Below are 24,745 nucleotides of genomic sequence, written 5' to 3' on the forward strand. Positions count from 1 at the left end.
AGGGAACTAGTCTACTCGGAGAAAAGATCCTCGAGCAGGTTCGGAAGCATTTAAACTAGAAAGGAAGGGGGGAGAAATCAACAAAAAAACAGAAGGGAGACCGCATCAAAACAAGAACAACAACTCAGGTAAGACAACCATTAAATGTATTTATCTAAATGCTAGAAGTATCAGAAACAAAATTCTAGAACTTGAAACTACTGCACTAACAGGTAACTATGATGTGATAGGTGTTACAGAAACGTGGTTGTCTGAGAGTGATGGGGACGAATATAATATTTGTGGGTATACACTGTATAGGAAAGACAGGCAGGACAGAAGAGGAGGAGGGGTAGCGCTATACATAAGAAACAGTCTTGAAGCCCAGGTGTTAAACCTGGACAAAGAAAATAAAACCGAATCAATATGGGTCAGAACGACAGACAAAAATTCAAAAGGCATAATAATAGGAGCATGCTATAGACCGCCAGATTCAGACGGTGAGCACAATAATCTGTTATACAATGACATTAGAAATGTGTGTAGCAAAGGAGAAGCCATACTAATGGGGGATTTCAACTTCCCCCAAATAAAATGGGAAAACCCGGTGGGTAGCGCGAAGGATGAAATAGAAATGGTGGAAATGACAAATGACTGCTTCCTAACACAATTTGTGAAGGCACCCACTAGAGGGGAGGCATGCCTTGATTTAGTCTTTTCAAATAACGAAGATAGAATAACTAAAACAGAGGTCAGAGAACCACTGGCAAACTCAGACCACAACATGGTCTCATTTGAAGTGTTTTTTAAATCCCCAAAAGTAATGACTAAAGCTAAGGTTTACAATTTTAGAAAAGCAAACTATGAAGGTATGAAACAGACACTAACAGAAGTAGATTGGAGTAAAATAGAGAAAACACCCACAGAAGAAGGATGGTTGTTCTTCAAAAATGTAGTACTAGAGGCGCAAAACAATTATATCCCTAAAGTAGACAAATCTAAATGTAAAACTAAATTGCCAAAATGGTTTAATAGATCAATTAAAAAAATATTCAGCGAAAAAAGGCACTTTACAGAGCATTAAAAAAGGACCAAAAAGAAAGTACGCAGAAAGAGTACACAGAACTGCAAACGCAAGTCAAAAAGGAAGTTAGAAAGGCCAAGAGAGAAATAGAAATGAACATTGCTAAGGGAGCTAAAACCAATTCCAAAATGTTTTTCCAATATTACAACAGCAAGCGAACATTCAAAGAGGAGATTAAATGTTTAAGAGATACAAATGGCAAAATCGTAGAGGAAAAAAAAAAAAATAGCAAATATGTTAAATGATTACTTTTCACAAGTTTTTACAAAGGAAGATACTGACAACATGCCCCACATGTCATCCAGTTCCTATCCAGTTTTAAATAACTTTAGCATAACTGAGGCAGAAGTGTTAAAGGGACTAGGAGCTCTTAAAATAAACAAATCCCCTGGGCCGGATGAGATCCTCCCAGTAGTACTCAAAGAAATGAAAGAAGTAATTTACAAACCGCTAACCAAGATCATGCAGCAGTCTCTTGACACAGGGGTGGTACCGACAGACTGGAAAATTGCAAACGTAATACCGATCCACAAAAAGGGAAACAAAACTGAACCAGGTAACTACAGACCAGTAAGCCTGACTTCTATTATATGCAAACTTATGGAAACTATAATAAGATCCAAAATGGAAAATTACCTATATGGTAACAGGGTACTGGGAGACAGTCAACATGGTTTTAGGAAAGGGAGATCGTGCCTAACTAACTTGCTTGATTTTTTTGAGGATGCAACATCCATAATGGATAATTGCAAAGCATATGACATGGTTTATTTAGATTTCCAGAAAGCTTTTGACAAAGTCCCGCACAAAAGATTAATTCTCAAACTGAACGCAGTTGGGATTCAAGGAAACACATGTACATGGATTAGGGAGTGGTTAACATGTAGAAAACAGAAAGTACTGATTAGAGGAAAAACCTCAGAATGGAGTGTGGTAACCAGCGGTGTACCACAGGGATCAGTATTAGGTCCTCTGCTATTCCTAATCTACATTAATGATTTAGATTCTGGTATAGTAAGCAAACTTGTTAAATTTGCAGACGACACAAAAGTAGGAGGAGTGGCAAACACTGTTGCAGCAGCAAAGGTCATTCAAAATGATCTAGACAAGATTCAGAACTGGGCAGACACATGGCAAATGACATTTAATAGAGAAAAGTGTAAGGTACTGCACGCAGGAAATAAAAATGTACATTATAAATATCATATGGGAGATACTGAAATTGGAGAAGGAATCTATGAAAAAGACCTAGGAGTTTTTGTTGACTCAGAAATGTCTTCATCTAGGCAATGTGGGGAAGCTATAAAAAAGGCTAACAAGATGCTCGGATACATTGTGAAAAGTGTTGAATTTAAATCAAGGGAAGTAATGTTAAAACTGTACAATGCACTTGTAAGACCTCATCTTGAATATTGTGTGCAGTTCTGGTCACCTCGCTATAAAAAAGATATTGCTGCTCTAGAAAGAGTGCAAAGAAGAGCGACCAGAATTATTCCGGGCTTAAAAGGCATGTCATATGCAGACAGGCTAAAAGAATTGAATCTGTTCAGTCTTGAACAAAGAAGACTATGTGGCGACCTAATTCAAGCATTCAAAATTCTAAAAGGTATTGACAGTGTCGACCCAAGGGACTTTTTCAGCCTGAAAAAAGAAACAAGGACCAGGGGTCACAAATGGAGTTTAGAAAAAGGGGCATTCAGAACAGAAAATAGGAGACACTTTTTTACACAGAGAATTGTGAGGGTCTGGAATCAACTCCCCAGTAATGTTGTTGAAGCTGACACCCTGGGATCCTTCAAGAAGCTGCTTGATGAGATTTTGGGATCAATAAGCTACTAACAACCAAACGAGCAAGATGGGCCAAATGGCCTCCTCTCGTTTGTAAACTTTCTTATGTTCTTATGTCCTAAAAAAAAAAAAAAAAAGGATTCCAAATGAAGTGATCATTTGGGGATGATAATGTTCATTTAGCAGATGTCTGGACTATTCTTATAACTTCCCTGCTTTTTAATGCTAGAATTTGCCAGCTTACACTTCAACTTGTAATACGTATTTATTGTAAAGCAATGGCCCTTTATCAACATATAATAAAATATAAATGTGACATTCATTTACGCACACAAACTACTGTTTTTTTTTAATTTTTCACATGGGTGGTTTAACAAAAATATATTGGATATAGTGACAAAAACAGAAAGTTAGAGTATTACTTGCCACCGGGTTAGAGGGGTCTATTTTCAAAACCTCTGAAAACAAACTGTGTGCTTCTCCATAGTTATTCTGACTTAGTTATACAAATGCCCTAATGGAGAAAAATGAACAGAAACAACAAATAACTGGTTATTAAACAATAGCAGTGCTTTTTTAAAACATGGAACGATAAGGAATAGGCACATTCACTTATATAGGATATGTTAAGTGCTTATTTAATAAATGAAATCTGCACCGTAGACATGCAGCAAACAAAGACAAAGGAATCAATCCTTTTGCAATAGCTTGTCTATTATCTGAAAACAAATGTACAGAGTTTTTTGGTGGATTCGATGCTTCTGAACCTGTGTGCACTTGAATCTGATTAAAACCCCACTCTGATTCCAGCTCAAAACTGGTTTACATGCAGAATATACAGAGAATTGGAGAATTGATTCAACAAATTTGACTGTGCATCTGAATGGGGCGACATGAAGTAACTTAACCTGTTCCTGATAAAAGCTGCTTTGGGTGGGAGTGCTTTATAAGGTCGTGGCATGTTTTACACCCTTGGGCTAACACTTAGCATGCCAAATTTCTGGAAAATTAGATCTGATTTGAATATTCAAATGATTTTCTTAAATAAATCCAGTCAAATGAGCTTCAAGAGTAACGTAGTACTAGTAGGACATGTCCGGTTTTACTTCTGTTCAGGTAGCACAAAGCAAAGTTTACCTGTAAGTGTACCTGTCCAATCAGATTGTGGCTACTCTTATAGCTATTACAGGTAACAAAATACACATCATTAGGACAATAAATATCACAGGATCTAATGTCTTGTGTAGGGCAATTGTCTTGTGCATGAGAAAAGTTCACTTTGGAGTGTCTTCATGGGAAAAAAAAAATATCCCAGAGGCATCAGTGCATCAACCCAGACCCACAATAATTATTCAAACCTATTATTACCTGTTCATTAAAACCAAAGTACTTTGGTTTGGATCATCTCCTTTTGTTGTGAATACTTTCTCCATAGACTGGAAATACTTCTCTGCTGTTTTAATGTCACCAATCTAATAATAAAAATTAAAAAAAAAAAAAAAAAAAACATGAATAATATTTACTGTACAAAAAGCTAATCTGTAACTTTCTAAGGGAAATTACTTGAATGACAGGAGTGTAACAACATCTCAATAAGAGAAATTAGAATAAAAAAACAAACATGGCATTCACCTATCTAGGTGCAATACAAGGGTCTTTGCAGGGCAAGTAATTCCACAAGAGACGATGCAAAGACGGAAATTTTAGATTGCTGTAAACATTAATCTTTCTTAAAAATAAAAGTAAAGTAGCCTTTGAATGGTTTGTAAACATTAAGTAAAATGGAGATGTGAAAAAGGTTGTAACAATGTTGCAGTGAAATGGGAATTTTTACTTGACAACACTGGTAAAGGTAAGCTTAAGAAAGCTTTTTAAAAGCAAGTTTTAGCTTTCTTGCAGAGGGCAGCAGGTTTTCCTCAAGGACTTTGCTCCATTCATTTTCCCGTCTATCCTGACAAGTGCCCCAGTCCCTGCCAATGAGAAACATCCCCATAACATGAGGCTGCCACCACCATGCTTCACAGTAGGGATGGTGATGGTGTTCTTTGGGTGATGCGCTGGGTTGGGTTTGCGCCAAACATAATGCTTTGCATTCACACCAAAAAAGTTCAATTTTAGTTTCGTCAGACCATAAAACTTTTTGCCACATGGCTACAGAATCTCCCAAGTGTTTTTTTGCATACTTCAAACGGGATTCAAGGTGGGCTTTCTTGAGTAAAACACAGGCCAGATTTGTTGAGTGCTTGGGATACTGTTGTCATAAGCACACTTTGACCAGTCTTGGCCATAAAAGTCTGTAGCTCTTGCAAAGGTGCCATTGGCCTCTTGGTAGCTTCTCTGATCAGTCTCCTTGCTCGGTCATTCAGTTTGGAGGGACAGCCTGATCTAGGCAGAGTCTTGGTGGTGCCATACACCTTCCACTTCTTAATAATCGTCTTGACCATGCTCCAAGGGATATTCAAGGTCTTTGATATTTTTTTATACCCATCCACTGATCTGTGCCTTTCAGCAGCTTTGTCCCAGAGTTCTTTTGAAAGCACCTTGGTGCTCATGGTTGAGTCACTGCTTTGAAATGCACTATCCAGCAGAGGGAACCTACAGGAACTGCTGAATTTATCCTGAAATCATGTGAATCACTACAATTTAACACAGGTTGTGGCCACTTGGTGTGTGATTTTGAAGGCGTTTGGTTACACCTGAGCTAATTTAGGATTGCTATTACAAGGGGGGTGGACACTTATCCAACCAAGCTATTTCAGTTTTTATTTTTAATTCATTTTCTACAAATTTCTAGAATATATTTTTCACTTGGAAGTTGTGGGGTAGGATGTGTAGATAAATGATTAAAAAAAAAAAAAAAAAAAAAAAAAAAAACACTTTAATTCCAGGCAAAAAGGCAGCAAAAGATGAACATTTTGAAAGGGTGTGTAGACTTTCTATAGGCACTGATATATATATATATATATATATATATATATATATATATATATATATATATATATATATATATATATATATATATATATATATATATATATATATATATATATATACTATATCTATGTCGACAGTCAGAATACAGCTGTGTGTCGTGTGCGTTACAGGTGCAGCAACAGATTTGCAAATTCATACACTCTCGACTTAAGGGGATGGTTAAAAAAAAGGGTGTCTAATTTGTGACTGCTTCTAACTGGCAATTTATAATTGAATGATAGCAAAGGAAGACAAATAGTGATGTTGCTGCAGGTGTTAATAAGTGTTAATGAAATGCTTTCCACAAACAGTACTATAAAAATAAAATGTTAGTTGCTGGTGCGTCAGCTCATTAGTACATGAGATTGTGAGCAAGGAAATTAATATTTAAGGAACAATCTCAAAACTGCAGTTTTCACTTTGCAAAAATACAGGGCTTTCCTCTAAAAATCTCTCTCTCTCATCTATCTATCTATCTATATATATATACACATACACACACACACACACACACACACACACTAAACAAGGAGTGATATGCAAACTCTTGTTCCACTGGTTTTATTTCTATGAAAAGAGGCGTTTGAAGGAACTACTTTGAAGAAAGACGTGCAATTCAGCAATGTTTTGCATTACTGGTAGTTTTAATGTGCTACATAATTACAGTCTTTGAAACTGAAACTTTTTTTTTCCTATCTTACATTCTGATGCAAATTATTGTTACTGTTAAAACACTGGACAGGTCTATACAAAAATACCCAGACAGACACAGGCCAATGAGGATAGAAAGGCAGGTCCATGTGCTTAAAATAGTCAAATATCAAATGCCCTTCCAGCAACACTACTGGATAGATTTGGGAAATACTTGGGAATTACAAGGTAATTGTTTCAGAGGTTCTGGCATTCTGACCAAAGAGATTATTCACTGTTAAAAGACAATCATAAGTGTCAGTGTTTTAGATTATTGTTTGCTCGTTAAATTTAGCAAATTTATGCAGCATGCCAATACAAGAAATACAAGAAAAGCTCAAGATCTAAGCAACAACAATCAACCAGCATTTCTTTGCTGCACCCAAGTAATTTTCAGATGAGCCTCACCTGGAGGAAAAGTCTTCCAATTCCACTAAGAAGCTGGAGTTGTTGTTCTGGTTCATACTGGATGATTGAGTGGTACACATCTACTGCTAGCACATAATCCCAAGGGAACACACAATGCAGAGAATGTATACTCTTGGCAATAGCGTTAGGTATACAGCAGTCTTGGATTTCACAGCTTTTATCTAACCACATGTCAGGCCTTCTGGTAATAAAACAGTTCCTATTCCAACAACAATTTGACAGACTATGGTAACATGCTAAGAAACAGTGATGCCAGGATACATCACGAAGAAATAAAAACAATACAATAAGGGATTTTTGCAAATGCTCTTGGCTCATAGTCTCCTTAAAAATAATGTGCATATATTAGGAAATGTTACATTCACAGAAGAATAGCCTTTAGGCTTTGTGACCAATTCAATATAACACTTCAATAAAATCTCTGGCTATTAAGTACACATCTCCATGAAGACCATGTATTGAATTTAACAGATGGATTCTGCTGCATTTTTACGGTACAACATGCAAAATAAGTTATTCGGGTAAATATGAAGATGCCACCTTTATACTATAATTATAAATGACTGACATACATTATAGTATTTTTATTTATTTATTTTTAAAGCATCAAGATCATTCCTTGTAAAATGTCAGATAAAAACAGCATTGCAAATAGTTTAAATTTGTGATTCATATTTACTATGCACATTTGTGTATGGCAATACAGTACACGGCATTGTATTTTCTGTACACTGCAACATTTATTCCAGCAGATGGCACTATTTGTCCAGATTTCTTGTCATTGAAAAACAGACATTTTCAGTACACAGCTTCAACTGTAACAGGTAACTAGAACCAAAAGTAGAAGCTCAAATCAAGGTGTGCAAGACTAATTTTAAAAACCTAGGATTTATTACATTCTTGACGATAAAGGCAAAAAAAAAAAAAAAAAAAAAAAAAAAACATACCTGGTACACTTTTTAGGTTGAGAAAGAATGTTTTAGCAGAATTAGATTGTGAAATGATCCCTGTTCACACCAGCAGGCGTTACAGCTGCTGTACAGTAGAGAAAACCAGAAATAACCCTGTTGTCTGCATGTTTTTCAAAGCTTGCAAAAACAGTTACGGTTTTTGCTATAAATACTTTGTATTTATTTTTCTATTTTTGCGAAGCATCATTTTGGGAGCTTGTATCCCTAATGCAGAAACTTGCCTGCTTACAAGCTATTTGTCTACCAAAGAAAAGCGCTCTGAAGACTGAAAAAAAAAAAAGAATGTAGTAAAGAGACACAGAACTGTGTTTTAGTGCAAAACTGGACAGGATTGTAAGACAGAGAATTAAAAAGGCTTCCTTTACAAGGGTTCTGTTCTAACAGCAATTCTGATGCAGCAGACAGACAATGATGAATCTGGCTCTGAAACAGACTGGGTTTGCAAAGATGAATCTTCCAACAGCGGTGACAGTGACGAGGTGCCAGGACTGAGTGCGCGAAGAGGGCACAGGAGATCCCGTGGGAGTAGAAGCAATCCTGTGGCAGACACTGCAAGGACGCCAGCCACTTCACCTACATCAGCCCCTGCACCTGAGGCAGCCGCTTCTCCAGCGGTACGACCAGCAATACCTGGCACTCAAGAGGCTGGTAATGATGGCACTGTTTGCAACTATAAATCCTGGTGTTTAAGCTGCAGGTAGAATGGGTATATATATAATATTTTGAGGGAAGTTCCAGGGCCCACGGCATACGCAAAAAGCAACATTAACGAGAGCACATTGAGCGCTTCTCGCCTATTGATTGACATGCTTACGATTTACCATATACAACGTTGCACTGAAGCAGAAGCCCACCGACAACTATAAGATGATTCCTGGTCAATGCCCTTGGAGGAATTAGAAGCTTTCACTGCACTAGTATATGCATGTGGAGCATTTGGTGCCAGAAGCCTGTCACTGTATAGTTTGTGGTCCAGTAAGTGGGGAGTTGCTTTTTTTTTTTTCTCTCCCAGAATCAATGCCACGGAATTTTCATCAAATCTTGCGATTTGATCTGAAGCAAACCAGAAGCGCCCGACTTCAAAATAATAAATTTGCCCTGGCATCTGAAATTTGGACCCGCTTCACTGACAATAGCATTCTCTGCTCCAAAACCGGGGCAGAATATTAATTACAGTGGACCAGCAGCCAGTTGCAAGAGACGTCAATGCCAGACTACAAAATGTAATGGCAACAAGACGGCTGATAGCTGTACCAAATGCACGAAGACAGTCTGTGGTAAGTGCACTGCATGTGCTGAATAGCGCAGGATCTGTGTGATTTGTACCAGCACTTAGACTTTGTAAATGATTGTAAACAAAGCCCATTCTGTTCAAACGTTTATTTATGCATGTAATTTCGATTATAGTATCTTTGTGTATAAACGCATACCTTTGGTTGCATATGTGTGCTTTGTTATGTAGGCAATATAAACCCATGTATTCTTATATTAAGTTATACTTATTTACATCGTTTCAGTTGTACAGTTTTGTATGTATATAATATACCTGTATATACACAAATTTATTTTCAAATATTTGTTTATTTCATTTTTTACAGTTTGAGGTTGTGCTTTATGTAATATGCCTGCATATAAAACACATTTCTGTTCAGTTGTCCGGTTACTTATAATTTTTCGGTTGTGTAGATGCTTTATATGACGCTCCTGAATAAAACTATGACTTACATTCAATTGTTTGTCCTTTCAGTATAATATTATAATAGTGTTTTAATATGCTGGTCAAATTGATCACTCATGGTTGTTCAAGGTATGCATATAAAACATGGTCTTTCTAGTGTTAAGCTGCTTAACTTAACAAAAATACAGACTGCACTTGCAGTAGTTTCCAGCCCCCTGTACAGAGTATATACGGCAGCTCTGTAGCTTGCAGCCGCCCACGTACCTTCATCAGTAGCAGACAGTTTGCTACGGAGTACAACACCTGGCACAGACGTGACCTCCACAGCTGAATAGTGGCTGCAGGAAACAGAAGCAGCTCGTGAGACATCGAGGCAGCCTGTTTTAAAACCATCAATTACTGGAATTTACACCCAAAAAATGTAAAAATCATCCAGTGCACTCTCCTCCTACATTAAAAAATGAGAGACTATATATTGAAAAGGGACATGTCATTTTTTAACAAACATACATTCAATGTAAAAAAGATATAAACTGTTCTACAGAAAGTGTATCGAACAGTACTGCGGAAAATGAAACGAATTTGCAGTGGCATTCAGATTGATCAGTGACACATCCAAGCAAGGCAGTGTGTTGTGCAGATCTAACTTAGAGAAAATATCTGGACAAACAAGGACGTATACATACCAACTAATAACCCCAAGATTTGTGCAGTTGTATTCATTTGAAAAAAAATGGTCAGACTAAACACAGGCTGGGGGGGGGGGGGGGGGGAATAGCATATTGTGCAAAGCTGAGAGAGTCATAGAGCCCCATGAGACAACAACAAAAAACTGCAGAGACAGTACTGAGAGGCAAAGCAATCCAAGGGAAAGATTATGTTACTGTTAAAGGCTGCACTGCTGAATTCACAGCAGCATCTCTCAATGTGTTAGAGGAGTAATGACTCATAACCTCTGAACTCCCAATTAATTATTCTCTCTCCCTCTCCCCCCCTCCCTCCACATTAAAGGAAGTATGGTGAATCTGACAAATACATTGATTTATTTTGTCTCACTTCTGGCTATAGCAGTGTTATTTTGTAGCTTAGAGGCTCTTCAAGCACTTTATAGATAATTATGTATTAGTACTGTTTGAATTTGTTATTATTATTATTATTATTATTATTATTAAATCAATAGGGCTGCCTGCCCGCACAGTGAAGAGTTGAATGTTGCAATCGTTTTTTCTTTCTTTACATTATTTCGTTGATATTTTGTTGGCACTCCTGACTCTAGAATGGTGCTGAATTGGCAGCCAATCCTCTCTATTTATCCACAAAGCAGGAATAGCACAAGCCCTGGCAAGCTGAGCTTCCTCACATTTGCCTGCAAGCGTGATTCAAGCCTGCCTTGTTTGTGAAGCTTTACTGAACACCATGAAGATTTCAGAACAAACGCATTACTAAATGTTGCTGTGCACCTTGTATCTCTGCAATCTGTTTTTCAATATACTGATGATAATTTCAACATTTTAGATTTGTGACTGAATGTATTTGATGTTTTACCTACATATGGTACTAGCCACTCGATAATTTAGCTTGAATATAAACATGCTATGGGAATTCAATAAATAGTTGTAATATTGTTCACCTTGCCTGTTCTCTTGTGTTATGTTAATCATACTTCCATCTTCCAAATTATCCAAAATCTGTTTAAAAAAAAAAAAAAAGGTCCTGTATTATTTATTATTTTTTTAAAATTATGTATATGAGGTGTGTACAACTATGGTTTACAAGTGCTATTCCATTAGTAACTGCTAACGACCTGGATAGAGGATTCATTTGTCTGATTCTTTTTAATATATCAGACAAAGGCTGCTGGTTAATATATCAAACATTATTAAATAATGTAATAAATAATGCCTATATAATATAATATATAATATATAATGCCTATATAGTAATAAATAATGCATACAATTTTAATGCCAGACTAAGCAGCTTTCTAAAATCTGTCCATACAATTACAATTAATTTGAAATGCCATATACAGTAGTCTCTGTGTACAGGAACACCTCCTAAGAGAACACTTCGCCTCATGGAACACCCTTGTGGTGACACAGATTTTTCTCATTGTAAAAGCTCCGCCAAAAGAAACAGGAACTTTGCTTAAAAGAACACACTTTTTGACACATAGCGATTCATTCACAACAGATACAGTACTGATTTGTAACCCGATAACTCATCATCAAACTTACATTAAAATGGTTTATTCAGTCTTTTAAAATGTGAGAGTGTCTTGAAGCACAGACTGGTTTATAAAATAAAAACCGCCGTCATATCATTGACCCTTTTTGTATCCAATAGTGCACCTCATCACTACAAAATAGCATACAAGCAAACCGTAAAAGGCACAGCTGTTTCTTTTGCTACTAAAAGTGGGAAATTGTTTGAGCTCTTGAAAAAAACCTGAATCAGACACAAGTCGCCGAGCAATTTGGTGTTTCCTGTTCTGGCGAGGGCTTCACCATTCTGTTAAATAATCTTCATGTCTTATTCTGCGGCTACAGTTTTTAACATGTTCATTTAGTTTGACAGTTACATCATTATTATAGTTCATTGACATTCACTTACCTAGTGCATTTCTTTTACTTATGCAGTTAATTCCATATGTTGATACAAGTGCGTCATGACAAGCAATACATATTTACTTATTTCTTCATATTGTGTCTGGTGGCTAACTCCATCTTAGAGAACACTTCGGCTATAGGAATACTTTGCTTGCTTCCTGAGGGGTGTTCTCTTAGCCTGCGACTACTGTATCAAAAATGTACATTTTGGTAGAGGTAACCTACAATAAATTATTCTTAAATATCTTTTCAGATGATTCCTTTCACGCAAATGTCAAACAAGTTTGATACCAATGTTACACCTTTCCAGTGACCCTTTTTTTTTTGCTCACCTTTAACGCAATCATTTACATACTGTGCAGGCGGTCAAGGGAATCTTGTGCTTTTCCAAGATACTGTGGCAGCTCAGCATGCAAAATCCGCATTGAAAATGGAACCATTGAACCTAAAGATTTAAACAAATGCATGTTCATTGAAAAAAAAAGAATATAGTACCTTACTTAATTACAAAATATCCATAATCTCCCATTCATTAAATATACATCGGACTCAATAAGTAATTTTGTTTACAATCCCAGTATATACTGCAGAAAAAGAGTCTGTACCAGATTTGCACAGCATAGACAGGATTGGGATTATTTTGAATTTAGATCACCATCAGCCTTTGGCCAAACCAATCATAAACAATTAGTATTGCGCCATAACTTGTGTTAAATTGATGAACCACCCAAACAAATAAACCATTAAAATGACCACAGCTTTGTATATATTTTTCTACATTTACAACTGAGAACCACTTCAGTTGTGCAATGAAGCCTGAAGAAAGTATCCTTGCTTCTGAAATTCTAAGGTGAAGAGGATTTTACTCCCAGTCTACATGTTCCCTCAGAAGTAAAATCTGCAATTAAATAAACATATTCTAAACTAAGTCAAATTCTAAACCAACCAACTAAAGAGATTAATACTTATATAGCCCTTTTGCATTGCTTCTGGACTCTATTTTACAATGTAATGCCTTTGATTCCATCTTGTTTTCAAAGCATATACCCCTACCTTTTCTCACAAGGCTTATGTTTAACCTTAACTGAGTTTTTTTGAGAACATTAAAATCATTTTATTGCAATGTCCCTTTAATTGCAATATCCTCCTGTTTTTATAGTTCTTCTGTGATAACCATGGATTGGTTGCTGATCCAATTCAGGGGGATTCCCAAGATGCAGCTCTTATTGGGGTAATGGTTGATCAAATGAACCTCTCACACTAGTCATCCACATGTACTGTATGCATTTATTATGGCGATACTTCCAAAACTTAGCTGTTAGCAATTTATACCACTTTTTTTCTTTAATATAAAAAATGTAGTCATCGCCAATGTTTTTTCCCTGGTTTTCCACCCAATTTGGCATGCCCAATTATTATTGTTATCCTGGTTCGCCGCTACAACCCCACGGCGACTCTGGAGGCTGAATCACGCGTCCTCCGAAATGCGCTCCTGCCAATCTGTCATTTTTCATTCTGCGGATCCACAGTGAAGCCACCAGACCTATAGTGCCGGAGGACAATACAGATCGGAATGGCTCCACTGCAGAACTGCAGGCGCCCTATTAGCCACAGGGGTCAATGGTGCCTGGTGAACCATGGATTGCCCTGCCAACCTAATCCCGCCCTACCCGTGCGGCACTTGGCCAATTGTGTAGCGCCCCCTAGTAACCCCTGGAGAGTCTTTACTGAGTACTCGGAACTGCAAACGCAAGTCAAAAAGGAAGTTAGAAAGGCCGAGAGAGAGACAGAAATGAACATTTCCTAGGGGGCTAAAACCAATTCCAAAATGTTTTTCCAATATTAAAACAGCAAGAGAACATTCAAAGAGGAGGTTAAATGTCTAAGAGATACAAATGGCAAAATCATAGACAAAGAAAAAAAAAGAAAGCAAACAGAAAAGATCACTTTTCACAAGTTTTTACATAGGAGGAAACAGACATGCCCCACATGTCAACCTGTTCCTATCCAGTTTTAAATAACTTTAGAATAACCGAGGCAGAAGTGGTAAAGTGTTAAACACAGTGAATTATGAGGGTCTGGAACCAAGTCCTAATAGTGACTCCAAGCTCACGTAAAATTGGTACCGATTGCATTTCAAACCTACCAAATCCCAAATAATGCAATGCTGAATTCGAATCGCTGCTTCTGCTCGGTATAAAACCTGGACAATGAAAACAGGGGAGAAACACTGAAATTCCGAATACTGGAAGCTATTTTTACCTCTGTGTCCTGGGTATACATTCGAGTAATATTCGTAGTAAAGGTTTGGCTGGTCAAGGTTTCCAAATGGTTCAAACTCCATCTCAGCATTTTGAAATAGGCTTAATTTGGTTAGTAATGCTAGCCTTACAAACTAGAGCTGCAAAAAAATATATACATTTCAGAAGTTTGGCTTTGATTCATTTAAAAAAGAAAAACACAGGAATGTGATTTTGGATTATGCAGCGATGCCTCCAATTCATACATTCTAAAGGAATCAAGTCCTTCCATAGTTAAAACATTTGCCTTTTTAATTATTCACAACATTGTGTACATTTGTTAATATAATTTTATTACCATAATTACTGTATTATTAGAACACTCACTGCGCACCCCATAGAAAGCTTGATATAACCTCCAGATGGTCCCGCCCCTCCCCGGCAGTTGAAAACTGCTGCTCCAGATCTATTCCAATTCTGCAACTATTCATGACTTTAAACACAAATAATAAAAGTAATAAATGACTGCCTTAGACTTGAACCATTTTTTATAGAGTAGCAGTCACTCCTAGAATGCTGTAACAGCAGTCCATCTGCACAACAGAAACATAACCTCAGGAAAGCTAAATTAGGTAATCTGCAGCTAAAATGTATTTTGGGATACCCGTAAGCAGTTGTAGGTGCAGCGGTGGATTTGAAAATAAAAGCTCTCCTCACAGGGCTGCTTAATTACAGTAGATCAAGCAAGCACGGATCTGGGCTGGGCTTTCCCATGTGGCACTTAAATCTCTAAGGGAGTTATCTGATAGTTCAAACCTCATGCACGTTTAGCCCAAGAGAAAACACAAACAAAAAACCCAAGATTAAAACAGAAAAACCAGCCTACTAAATAGGAGGTACTTTTGTGATGACAATGGAGACTATGCGTTTCAAGTTCGGGAACATATCTTTAGGGAGTTCTGCTTCAGTGCCCAGGAAGTTGCCTTAATCATATCAAAAGTGTGCATTAGCAATGCAGTGTTAAACAAGGATAATGGAACAAAACTTCTCAGCATTAAGGAAAAATATTTTCAGTTGTTTCAGAGAATGAAAGTTCCACAGGGTTGACTGTGGTTTACATCAATCAAACCATGCTGCGATGATGAAACTGTATGAGTCTTAATTCTTATCCCATATTTCCACAGTGTGGGTTTGTGGTGCAATGATTTCACAACATACTTAACATAATATATTTAAAATAAAAAATGGGTAAAAAACAAACAGAAACCTGGTTAACTGTGATTAATTATCCCAGTACAGTACACTCAGTATATCTACTGAAATAAAAAAGGCTAACAAGATGCTCGGATACATTGTGAAAAGTGTTGAATTTAAATCAAGGGAAGTAATGTTAAAACCGTAAAATGCACTAGTAAGACCTCATCTTGAATATTGTGTGCAGTTCTGGTCACCTCGCTATAAAAAAGATATTGCTGCTCTAGAAAGAGTGCAAAGAAGAGCAACCAGAATTATTCCAGGCTTAAAAGGCATGTCATATGCAGACAGGCTAAAAGAATTGAATCTGTTCAGTCTTGAACAAAGAAGACTACGTGGCGACCTAATTCAAGCATTCAAAATTCTAAAAGGTATTGACAGTGTCGACCCAAGGGACTTTTTCAGCCTGAAAAAAGAAACAAGGACCAGGGGTCACAAATGGAGTTTAGAAAAAGGGGCATTCAGAACAGAAAATAGGAGACACTTTTTTACACAGAGAATTGTGAGGGTCTGGAATCAACTCCCCAGTAATGTTGTTGAAGCTGACACCCTGGGATCTCAAGAAGCTGCTTGATGAGATTTTGGGATCAATAAGCTACTAACAACCAAACGAGCAAGATGGGCCGAATGGCCTCCTCTCGTTTGTAAACTTTCTTATGTTCTTAAAGGTCACAGGAGTTTTGCTTACTTCTTTTTCCTCCACTGTCTGTCAACGTTCCTTCCAAATATATATCCAATTTAATTTGTTTATCAAAGTGGAACCAAGAAACTATTATAATATATACATTTAGAAGACAGGAAAAAAAACAAGATCATGCATTACATTTTTTGGTTAATTTGTTCTCTCTTTTACACATTGCAGACAAAATGTTGGTTTAGAAGAAATCCCGTAATTAAGATCCAGGTCCGTATTGACCTGTGGGTATTTTAAATTGCCAATACAGTTTTAATATAAAACAGACCTGCTTACTGACAGCTGAAGGCACTTTCTAAAGCACAGGTGCCATGTTATATACAGGTGTTTGAAGATAGAAAATAGTAGATTGTAAAAAGCCAAGCACTCACCAGGTATCTGCTGTTAAAGCTTATTTATTATTATGACATTATTATGAAAAAACAATGAAGCGAATTCATGCAGACATGTTTCAGCCACTGGTCTTCGTCAGTGGAGTAACATATATACATACACAAGGATTCAGCAGGGTGGCCACTATAGGTTTGACTATAAAATCAAAAAATGCAATGACAGTCACTAACAAAAAAAGGCAACATTTGGTTTTCACAGCACTAGATGTAAGTGGAAAACTTACCTGCAGGGAATCTGTAGTGTGGCTGGTAGTCTGCCCACTCTTTCCATACCCTTGACCGTGAGCAGTCAGTAGTCTTCCAGTCAGGTCAACAGCAGCCCTCCAGTTCTTTGTGCCCTATTATGAAGTGGACAAGGTGAAGAATAAATGAACCCATTAAAAGAACAGCTGCTTGTTTGGCTGCAAGCAGGTACAGCAGAGCTACCCATTAGTAATAATGACAAGGTCAGTTTAGCTATTCAGTTTCAACTTCAATGTTATTCATCAAAACTATGTGTAATTAGGCAAAAATTTAAACCAAGCATAAAACTGAATTGAACAAACAGAAAAACATTTAAACAGTTAAGACGGTGCTGTTATCAGCTCCTGCACTTCTGCTATACATTCCAGCAGAGTGTGAATGTCTCCGACACACAGAAGACTTCATATCACCACATCTCTCACTTCTAAATCTTCATTAGGAGGGGAAATGAAGCTTAAAATGACTGGCAAGAAAATTGACAAAGGCAGCTGCAACGCCTGAATCAGAACAGATAATCAACTGGGCCCTGTATATAAAAAAATATAATTTTTTTTTTTTTTTTGCATGTCATAAAGTAAAAAACTAAATAAATTATAGCTTTAACAGTCTAATCATGTGACTGCAGCACTGATTCTTACAGAAGAATGGCAAGGTACAGTAGCTTTACAATACATACTTACAAAAGAAACCCCTGCATCATGAGTTCAGTTAGCTTACATGCTATTCAAGGTGCAATGATGACTGTGGCTATGGAGTTCACTTTGGGATCAAGTTTACAATTTTGTAAACCTCAAGCCATGTGAATGTCTAGCATTGGAAAGTTTGATCTAGATGAAGAGCACAGCTAATGTGGTACTGTAGCTTTAATTGGAAGGTCGACGTGCACTGTAATGTTGCTGCTCACTGCTTGAGTTATGCTGTGTCTTCGGATGATCTTCTTTAGATCGGGGTGAATTTTCTGCATCGCGATGGGGTCATTAACAAAACAACCCCATCATGAACAAGAATAGAGTTTGGGGTTCGAAAAATTGTAATTAACCCCAACGTCAACCCGATCTAGATGGAGGCTTGTTTCAGGTTGGGGTCCTAATAGATACATAAACTTAGTAACTATATACAAGTATTAAAATCATAATGCTTCTGGAGGATTATTTATCATCAGTAGCAAGCATCATTACCGTATGTGAATCTGTTTTTAATAAATACCCTTTTTTTAACTTTGAGGAAAATGGCCAGCGGAGTGATGACACATACTGAGGCTGAAATAAAAGCTGCTGCTAATTCAGGGGCAGGCACTAGTTGATATATGCTTAGAGCTACTAACTAATATAATCCATATTAGTACCTGCTTGACTTTTCCCTATGCATATTTAAACCTCATTCAAAAAACGTAAGGCAATTCTATTTGGGTTAATTTCACATCACTACATATAAATAAAATGGTGGAAAAACAACAACAATCTATTTCCAAAAGTAGCCTGCTTGACCAGAAGTATTTCAAACATCTCAGCAACGTCAGTCCGCGGCGAGCAGGTTTTCAGCAAGGCTAGTCACATTGTAAATGGAGCCCGTTCCTCTTCAAAAGCAAATAATGTGGATGCTATCCTGTTTCTTAATAGAAATAAAATGGAAGAAACGGACACTAATAAGACTCAAGCATAAGGTTAGGACATAAACCTGCACATGATGCTGCTGAATAAGGCTTTGAAAAAAATGGATCTTAGCTGCATACAGATTATGATTCGGCACTGTGACTGCAGCATGAGTCACAACTGATTATATATTTATCTAATGAATAAATAAATGAACGATTCTATGCCATACCAGCAATAAGATCTGTTTTCATTTTGCATACTACACGCAATGTATGTCTATCTGAGAAAGAAAAAGAAACAATACACAATGTAGCTGGCATAGAAGCCAGTGCAGATGCACCAACTTGCTTCACAGGCAACCCTGTTAAAGTAATGAATAGCCTACACCATCCACCATATAATTAATTAGGGATTCCCCCCTCCCCCTAGTACAAAAAAATGAAAATCGATGCATAGTCAATAAACACTGGAAATGGTTACTCCATTCATTGATTTGATCCCTTTCCCCATTTAAATAAAATAAACAAAATGCAGTAGCTTACAAAAAAAATATTTATTTATTTATTTAAGTACAACCCCAGCTACTGAGCGGCAGCACATTCCTACATTTCTAATGGAGGACTGTACATGCATGCAAGATTTAAAATGAGATTACAATGACCTGAAGTACAGGGTTGTTCTTGCTAGCGGGATTTAAAGCTATATTACAGTTCGATAGTATTTACACTCTCGTGGAATTTAAAACAGAATTGCAAATTGTCACGAAATGTAAAATAATGTCTAAAACACACAAACATCCCGGAATATGGCCGTGACCACAAAGATTTTGTTATGGAAGACAGTAAAGGAAAGAAGGTACAATTGAAGTGTGCAAGTACTGTCAAGTTACAGTGACAGAAAAAAAACTACGAATTTTTTAAAGTAACCGAAAACAATAATTTCATACAATATATATATATATATATATATATATATATATATATATATATATATATATATATATATATATATATATATATATATATATATATATAAAACATAACAAAAACAACAAACGAACACAGCTAAAAATAAGTACCAAAAAATGAAATGAATGAAACCCGAAAAACAGAAGTCCTACATACAATGTACATTGGTAAATTCCTGATCACACTTCCAAGGTTAATCCTTTACAAAATCTTAGTTATACATAGGGCTTCTGATTTTCCGTGTTTTCCCCAGAGTTGTCCACTCCTTGAAAATTTTAATTGATACCTGTTAAGCCATTCATGTACCTCAATCACAACTGAGAAACATGTTGATAGTAAACTTCACTTAATTTTGTTTTGTTTTTTTTCCCAGTGAAACAACTAAATGAGCTAAATCAGCTAAATCCAGTGCTTCTTATGAATCTTAACTAATGCTATACAGGTATATTACTGTGTACAGAACTTGCAGCAATAACAAACAGTAAGGGGGAAAAATACACATACAAATGTTTTTATCTATTTCCATCTTCTAAATATGCCTTGGGGGGAATCCTGTACAGCATTCATGTCCAGATTTAGAACATTATTTAGGTACATTATGGAAATGACCAGGAAAATGAGCAATCATGCCTTCAGATCATTAAAATAATATAATTAATTGAATTGATGTTATTTTTCTTATAAAATGTGCAGGGCAGGTTCAGCAAGCTGGATAAAAATGCATTACTTACAATTAGCTGCTTTAGTCCCACAAAGGATTGCTCCACAGAGTTAACTGTTAAAACCTGCCTCCTCTTTGCTGCCTGTTCCCCCAAAAAACGCAGCATAAGATCCCTGACAGCATCACCCTGAAAGAGACTCCTTGAACTGTTTTGAACCAATTTAACAGCTAAATGGTGGGTCAAGGTGCCAAAGCATTAGATATATGCATATAATAATCAAACATAATAAACACACAAGTTACACATGAAAATGTATTATAAGTAGGGGTCTACTTAAATCACAGAGAGTGTACATATTTTTCCCAGGTAGGTGATCGTACAAAATTGGGATTTCACTGACCAGTTTAAAACATTAAATAAACATACGTAGATAATATTTCAGAGCACTATTAAAGCTTATAAATAGTGGTACCTACTTCCTCACTAAAACGGAGTGCTGTCATTTGTTAAAGGCAAGCATGCAACATCCCCCAGTAGTTGCTGACGACATTCTCTGTCTGGTGTGGACTTGCCCATGCATTGAGACTGCACATCTGCATCCACTGAATTGGTTGGAAGTGTAAGGCAACAATTTGCCAAGTTATACAGATCTGCCACTCTTTAATGAAGGCCATATATGCAGCACGTTCTTTGTCAGGTTGTTTGTTCCATCCAATAATTTATTTTATTAATACAGACTCAAAAGAAAGAAAACGTGCCTATTCAGGTCTAAAATTCTAACTATGTTTAAAAAGTAAGCAGCAGGTTGTTTGAAGCGAGGTGGCTGCTAGATCGTACCTGTAGTACCGATTTAACTTGGATACAACCGACAGGAATACTCTTTGTCTGCACTGACTTTCCACTTTATTTTCTGAAAGCTGTTATTTGTTTAACGTTCTGTTTAATAACCTTTCTTAATATGTGATTCTGAATCTAAATAGCGAATGATCACATTACAAGATGTGCAAAACAACTGAACTCCATCTGCATGTAAAGTTGCTATGGGAAATTTCTTGACACGATCCTCAGCCGAAATATACTTTGCTTTTTTTTTTTGCTTTGTCATCCATTTTTGGTATTTTACCTCCAATGCTGAAAACTAGATTTTAGCAACCTTAAAATAACAATGCAACACTGGGTTTGTCCCTGTGCATAGAACAGTGAAGGAATAAAAAAAAGCCTATCTACAGAATTAAGACATAGTTTGCATTGCTTGCTGTGTGCAGTAGTTCATTTAAATTATGTTTAGTTTTTTTTTTTTCTCCGTGTAGTAGTCCTGTATGCATTAGCCCCTAAAGAGGTGAAATTTGCGATGACCCCTCAGTTTCCAGATTTCCGCAAAAAATTGCGAATTAGGTAGACCCCTAATTATAAGCAAGGAACAACTTTGCTTGTTTAGGACAACTAAAAACAACATATTAAGTTAGGTTTGTGTGGATCAAACTTACTCCCACTTGGTAAACAATCAATCATTAGACAGGGGTCCTTAGATGTCTACACTTGTAAAAGAGACTTTTTGGCCACTCTAATACTGATCCTTTTTTTTTTTTTTACTTTTTTTTTTTTTTTTAACATACAGGATACAGTTCACAGCGATATACACCGTTATTCTAGATTTACCTGAACATTGCCAAACCTCAAACCAGGCATGGTTAGCTGCTCTTTCTCAATAAACACTGTGTTGTACTGCTGACTGGCGACAGAAATCAAAATCTTTCTTGTTTCGTCTGATGGGAGCCAAGCATTATATCATCTGTCTATTTCACTCATGTTAAGAGCTGTGGCAAAAGGATCATTGCTGCCTGCAAAAGCAGCCTGTGTATGTGAAAACTGAGGCGTCCTTTCAGAAGAGGACTGCTGAACAGGTGACTCAGGGGGGGCAACCCCAAAGAAAAAGGTAGGAGTAGCAGGTTCTTGGGGAGCAACTCCAGTTGGACAAGACAAAAATGACAGTCCTTCTGGTATTGAGGAATCTTGGGTGTTTGCGTTAGGATTGCTAACTGAAATGAAAGAATATGAGGTTGTAAATGAATCAAAGAAGTCTGCTGCTGGGTTAGAATGGCCATTGTCCACAAAAAACTTGCTGAGACTCAGACTTGGCTGGCATACTAATGGAAGGAGTTTGTTAGGGGTTTCAATGCCACTGCCAAAACTAGGTGACTTAACCACTGCAGGTTCAAACCCAGAATGTATCAAAGACTGGGCTTGGATTTTAGGCAGATTACCTTGACCGAAGATAATACACAATGGGATGGGTCCCTCTTTTGGTGACTGTTTACCTGAACTCATAGATGCTTGTTGCTCAGTCTTAACTAAATCATAATCATCCACTGTCAGCTGGCTAGGGTTTTCAACCGCTATTGACTCTTCTTTTGGCTCGTCCCATTTCTCATCATGTGTTAAGGCTATCTTTGAGATTTCTTCAGGCTTTTCCAAACTTTCAAGCTTTGTTGTCTCACCAGAAGTCTTGTAGTTTTCTTTATTCTCAGTTTCCTTTATCCCAAAGATTCCCCTTTCTTCATTATGTTCCAAAATATCCTGCAGACTCTCCATCTGACCAAGATCATCTTCACTGTTACTGGGCGAGTCTGATATCAAGACACTTTCCATCATTTGGTCATTGAGTTTATCCATAAAGTTCTGTGAAATATCCTCTTGCGGTGTGACAAATGTTTCCCCATCAAGGTCAATGTTCTCTTCTTGTAAAAGCACTTCTGGATGATAGCTTAACGTCTCTTTGTGAGATGTTTGGTCACTTTGCTGACTTTCCATTTTTCCAGTGATGTCAAGTGACAGAGGTTTTGCATCTTTAGCGTCCGAGTTGGAACTATCCATAGTTCTTTGTACTAAGAAAATAAAAATGCAATTAGTTTTTTTTTTTTTTTTTTTAATTTAAATTTAGTTGTTGCCAATTACCTTTTTTATTTTCTCTCAATTTGAAAATGGCCAATAATTATTTAGGCTCAGCTCACCGCTACCACCCCTGTGCTGACTCAAGAGCAACGAAGACGAACACACGCTGTCCTTCGAAGTGTGTGCCGTCAGCCAATCGCTCGCTCACCATGCAGCCACCCAGTAGCTACAGCGTGGGAGGACAACGCAGCTCCTGGGCACCTAACTGGCAAGCCTGCAGGTGCCCGGCCAAACTACAGGGGTCGCTAATGTGCGGTGAGCCAAGGACACCCTGGCCGACCTAGACCCTCCCCCATCCGGCGACGCTCAGCCAATTGAGCGCCACCTCTTGGGAACTCCCGTCCACAGTCGGCTGTGGAATAGACCAGACTCGAACCAGCGACGTCCAGGCGCAATTAGTTTTATTACACCTTCTAAGTGATATGAATATTTTTCACTGGTAGATTACAAATGGCACATTGCAAGTTAAACTTTCAGTTCACTTCTTTAAAATGAATATATTTGAATGTATTGGCTATACAAAATCATAAATAGATGGTAATAAAACAAGACATCAACTACTTCAATGAAAATGGCACCATTCAGAGGTTGAAAATGTTCAGCATTACACACTTTAGCATAGATTTTCAGCAAAACTGCTTGTAAATAATGACGCTGTTACCTGCCAAACACCTCATGATGTCAAACAAACAAAACCCCAAAAACCCTTGGATTATTCAAAACATATTGCAAAAATGGGTTAAAAATGAGTTCCAACCCAAAAATGTTGGCTTCCAAGTCTGGAAAGCTAAACTACTGAGAAACAGAACAAATCTTCAACTTAAGCCCATATAAGTCTTAACGGCTCACAAAAGAACTGTACTCTCTATTCGTGTAATATACACACGTTTTGTTATATTATTATTATTACATTATGCAAGACACTTCGGTTGATCAACATGAATAGAGAATATAACAAATGTAATATATAAAATTTCCATTGACCTGTGCTTTTTTACTAGGCTTGTTGTTTTCAGACACTCACACAACTCTCACACACACCAACAGACCACACACACGTTAAGATAACAAATATATCTCTGCCTACTCTCACTCTCCCTCTCACAACATACCTGTATAAATAAAATCAAAATCCAAACCTGAAAATACACTGAAGCTGATTATACAGTATACAGTGTGATCAGTTCAGCACACACAGACAGCAAGCAGAATTAAGATATCAAACTTCGTACTCCTAAAAAGAATGACCTAACCTACTCATTGTGTAAATTATATGTTTATAATGAGTATTAATTGCACTTCTAAAACGTAAACACAACCGCTTACCTTGTCGCTCTGTTGAGAGCAAAATAAAACTGTGGGCATGCGCAAGAAGAATAGGAAGCGAAAAGGACGGAAGCCGATTTGTGTCTGACGTCAGTCTGGACCGCAAGAATGTATTCACGAAAAGCTTTGCGATTAAAACATAACTAGAGTAATTGATTTCGTGTGATTTACGAAAGAAAATCGTGTAAACGTACCCGCTTGATGTTTTCAATATAAGG

General features: G+C 37.1%; 1 pseudogene; it reads right to left on the reverse strand.

The window, feature by feature from the left end:
- Positions 1 to 3,081: 3,081 nt before the first annotated feature.
- Positions 3,082 to 24,570, reverse strand: LOC121317550 (annotated as a pseudogene).
- Between the last annotated feature and the right edge of the window lie 175 nt (positions 24,571 to 24,745).

The sequence above is a fragment of the Polyodon spathula genome, chromosome 6 (genome assembly GCF_017654505.1).
Source record: "Polyodon spathula isolate WHYD16114869_AA chromosome 6, ASM1765450v1, whole genome shotgun sequence".
In the NCBI taxonomy this organism is placed as follows: Eukaryota; Metazoa; Chordata; class Actinopteri; order Acipenseriformes; family Polyodontidae; genus Polyodon; species Polyodon spathula.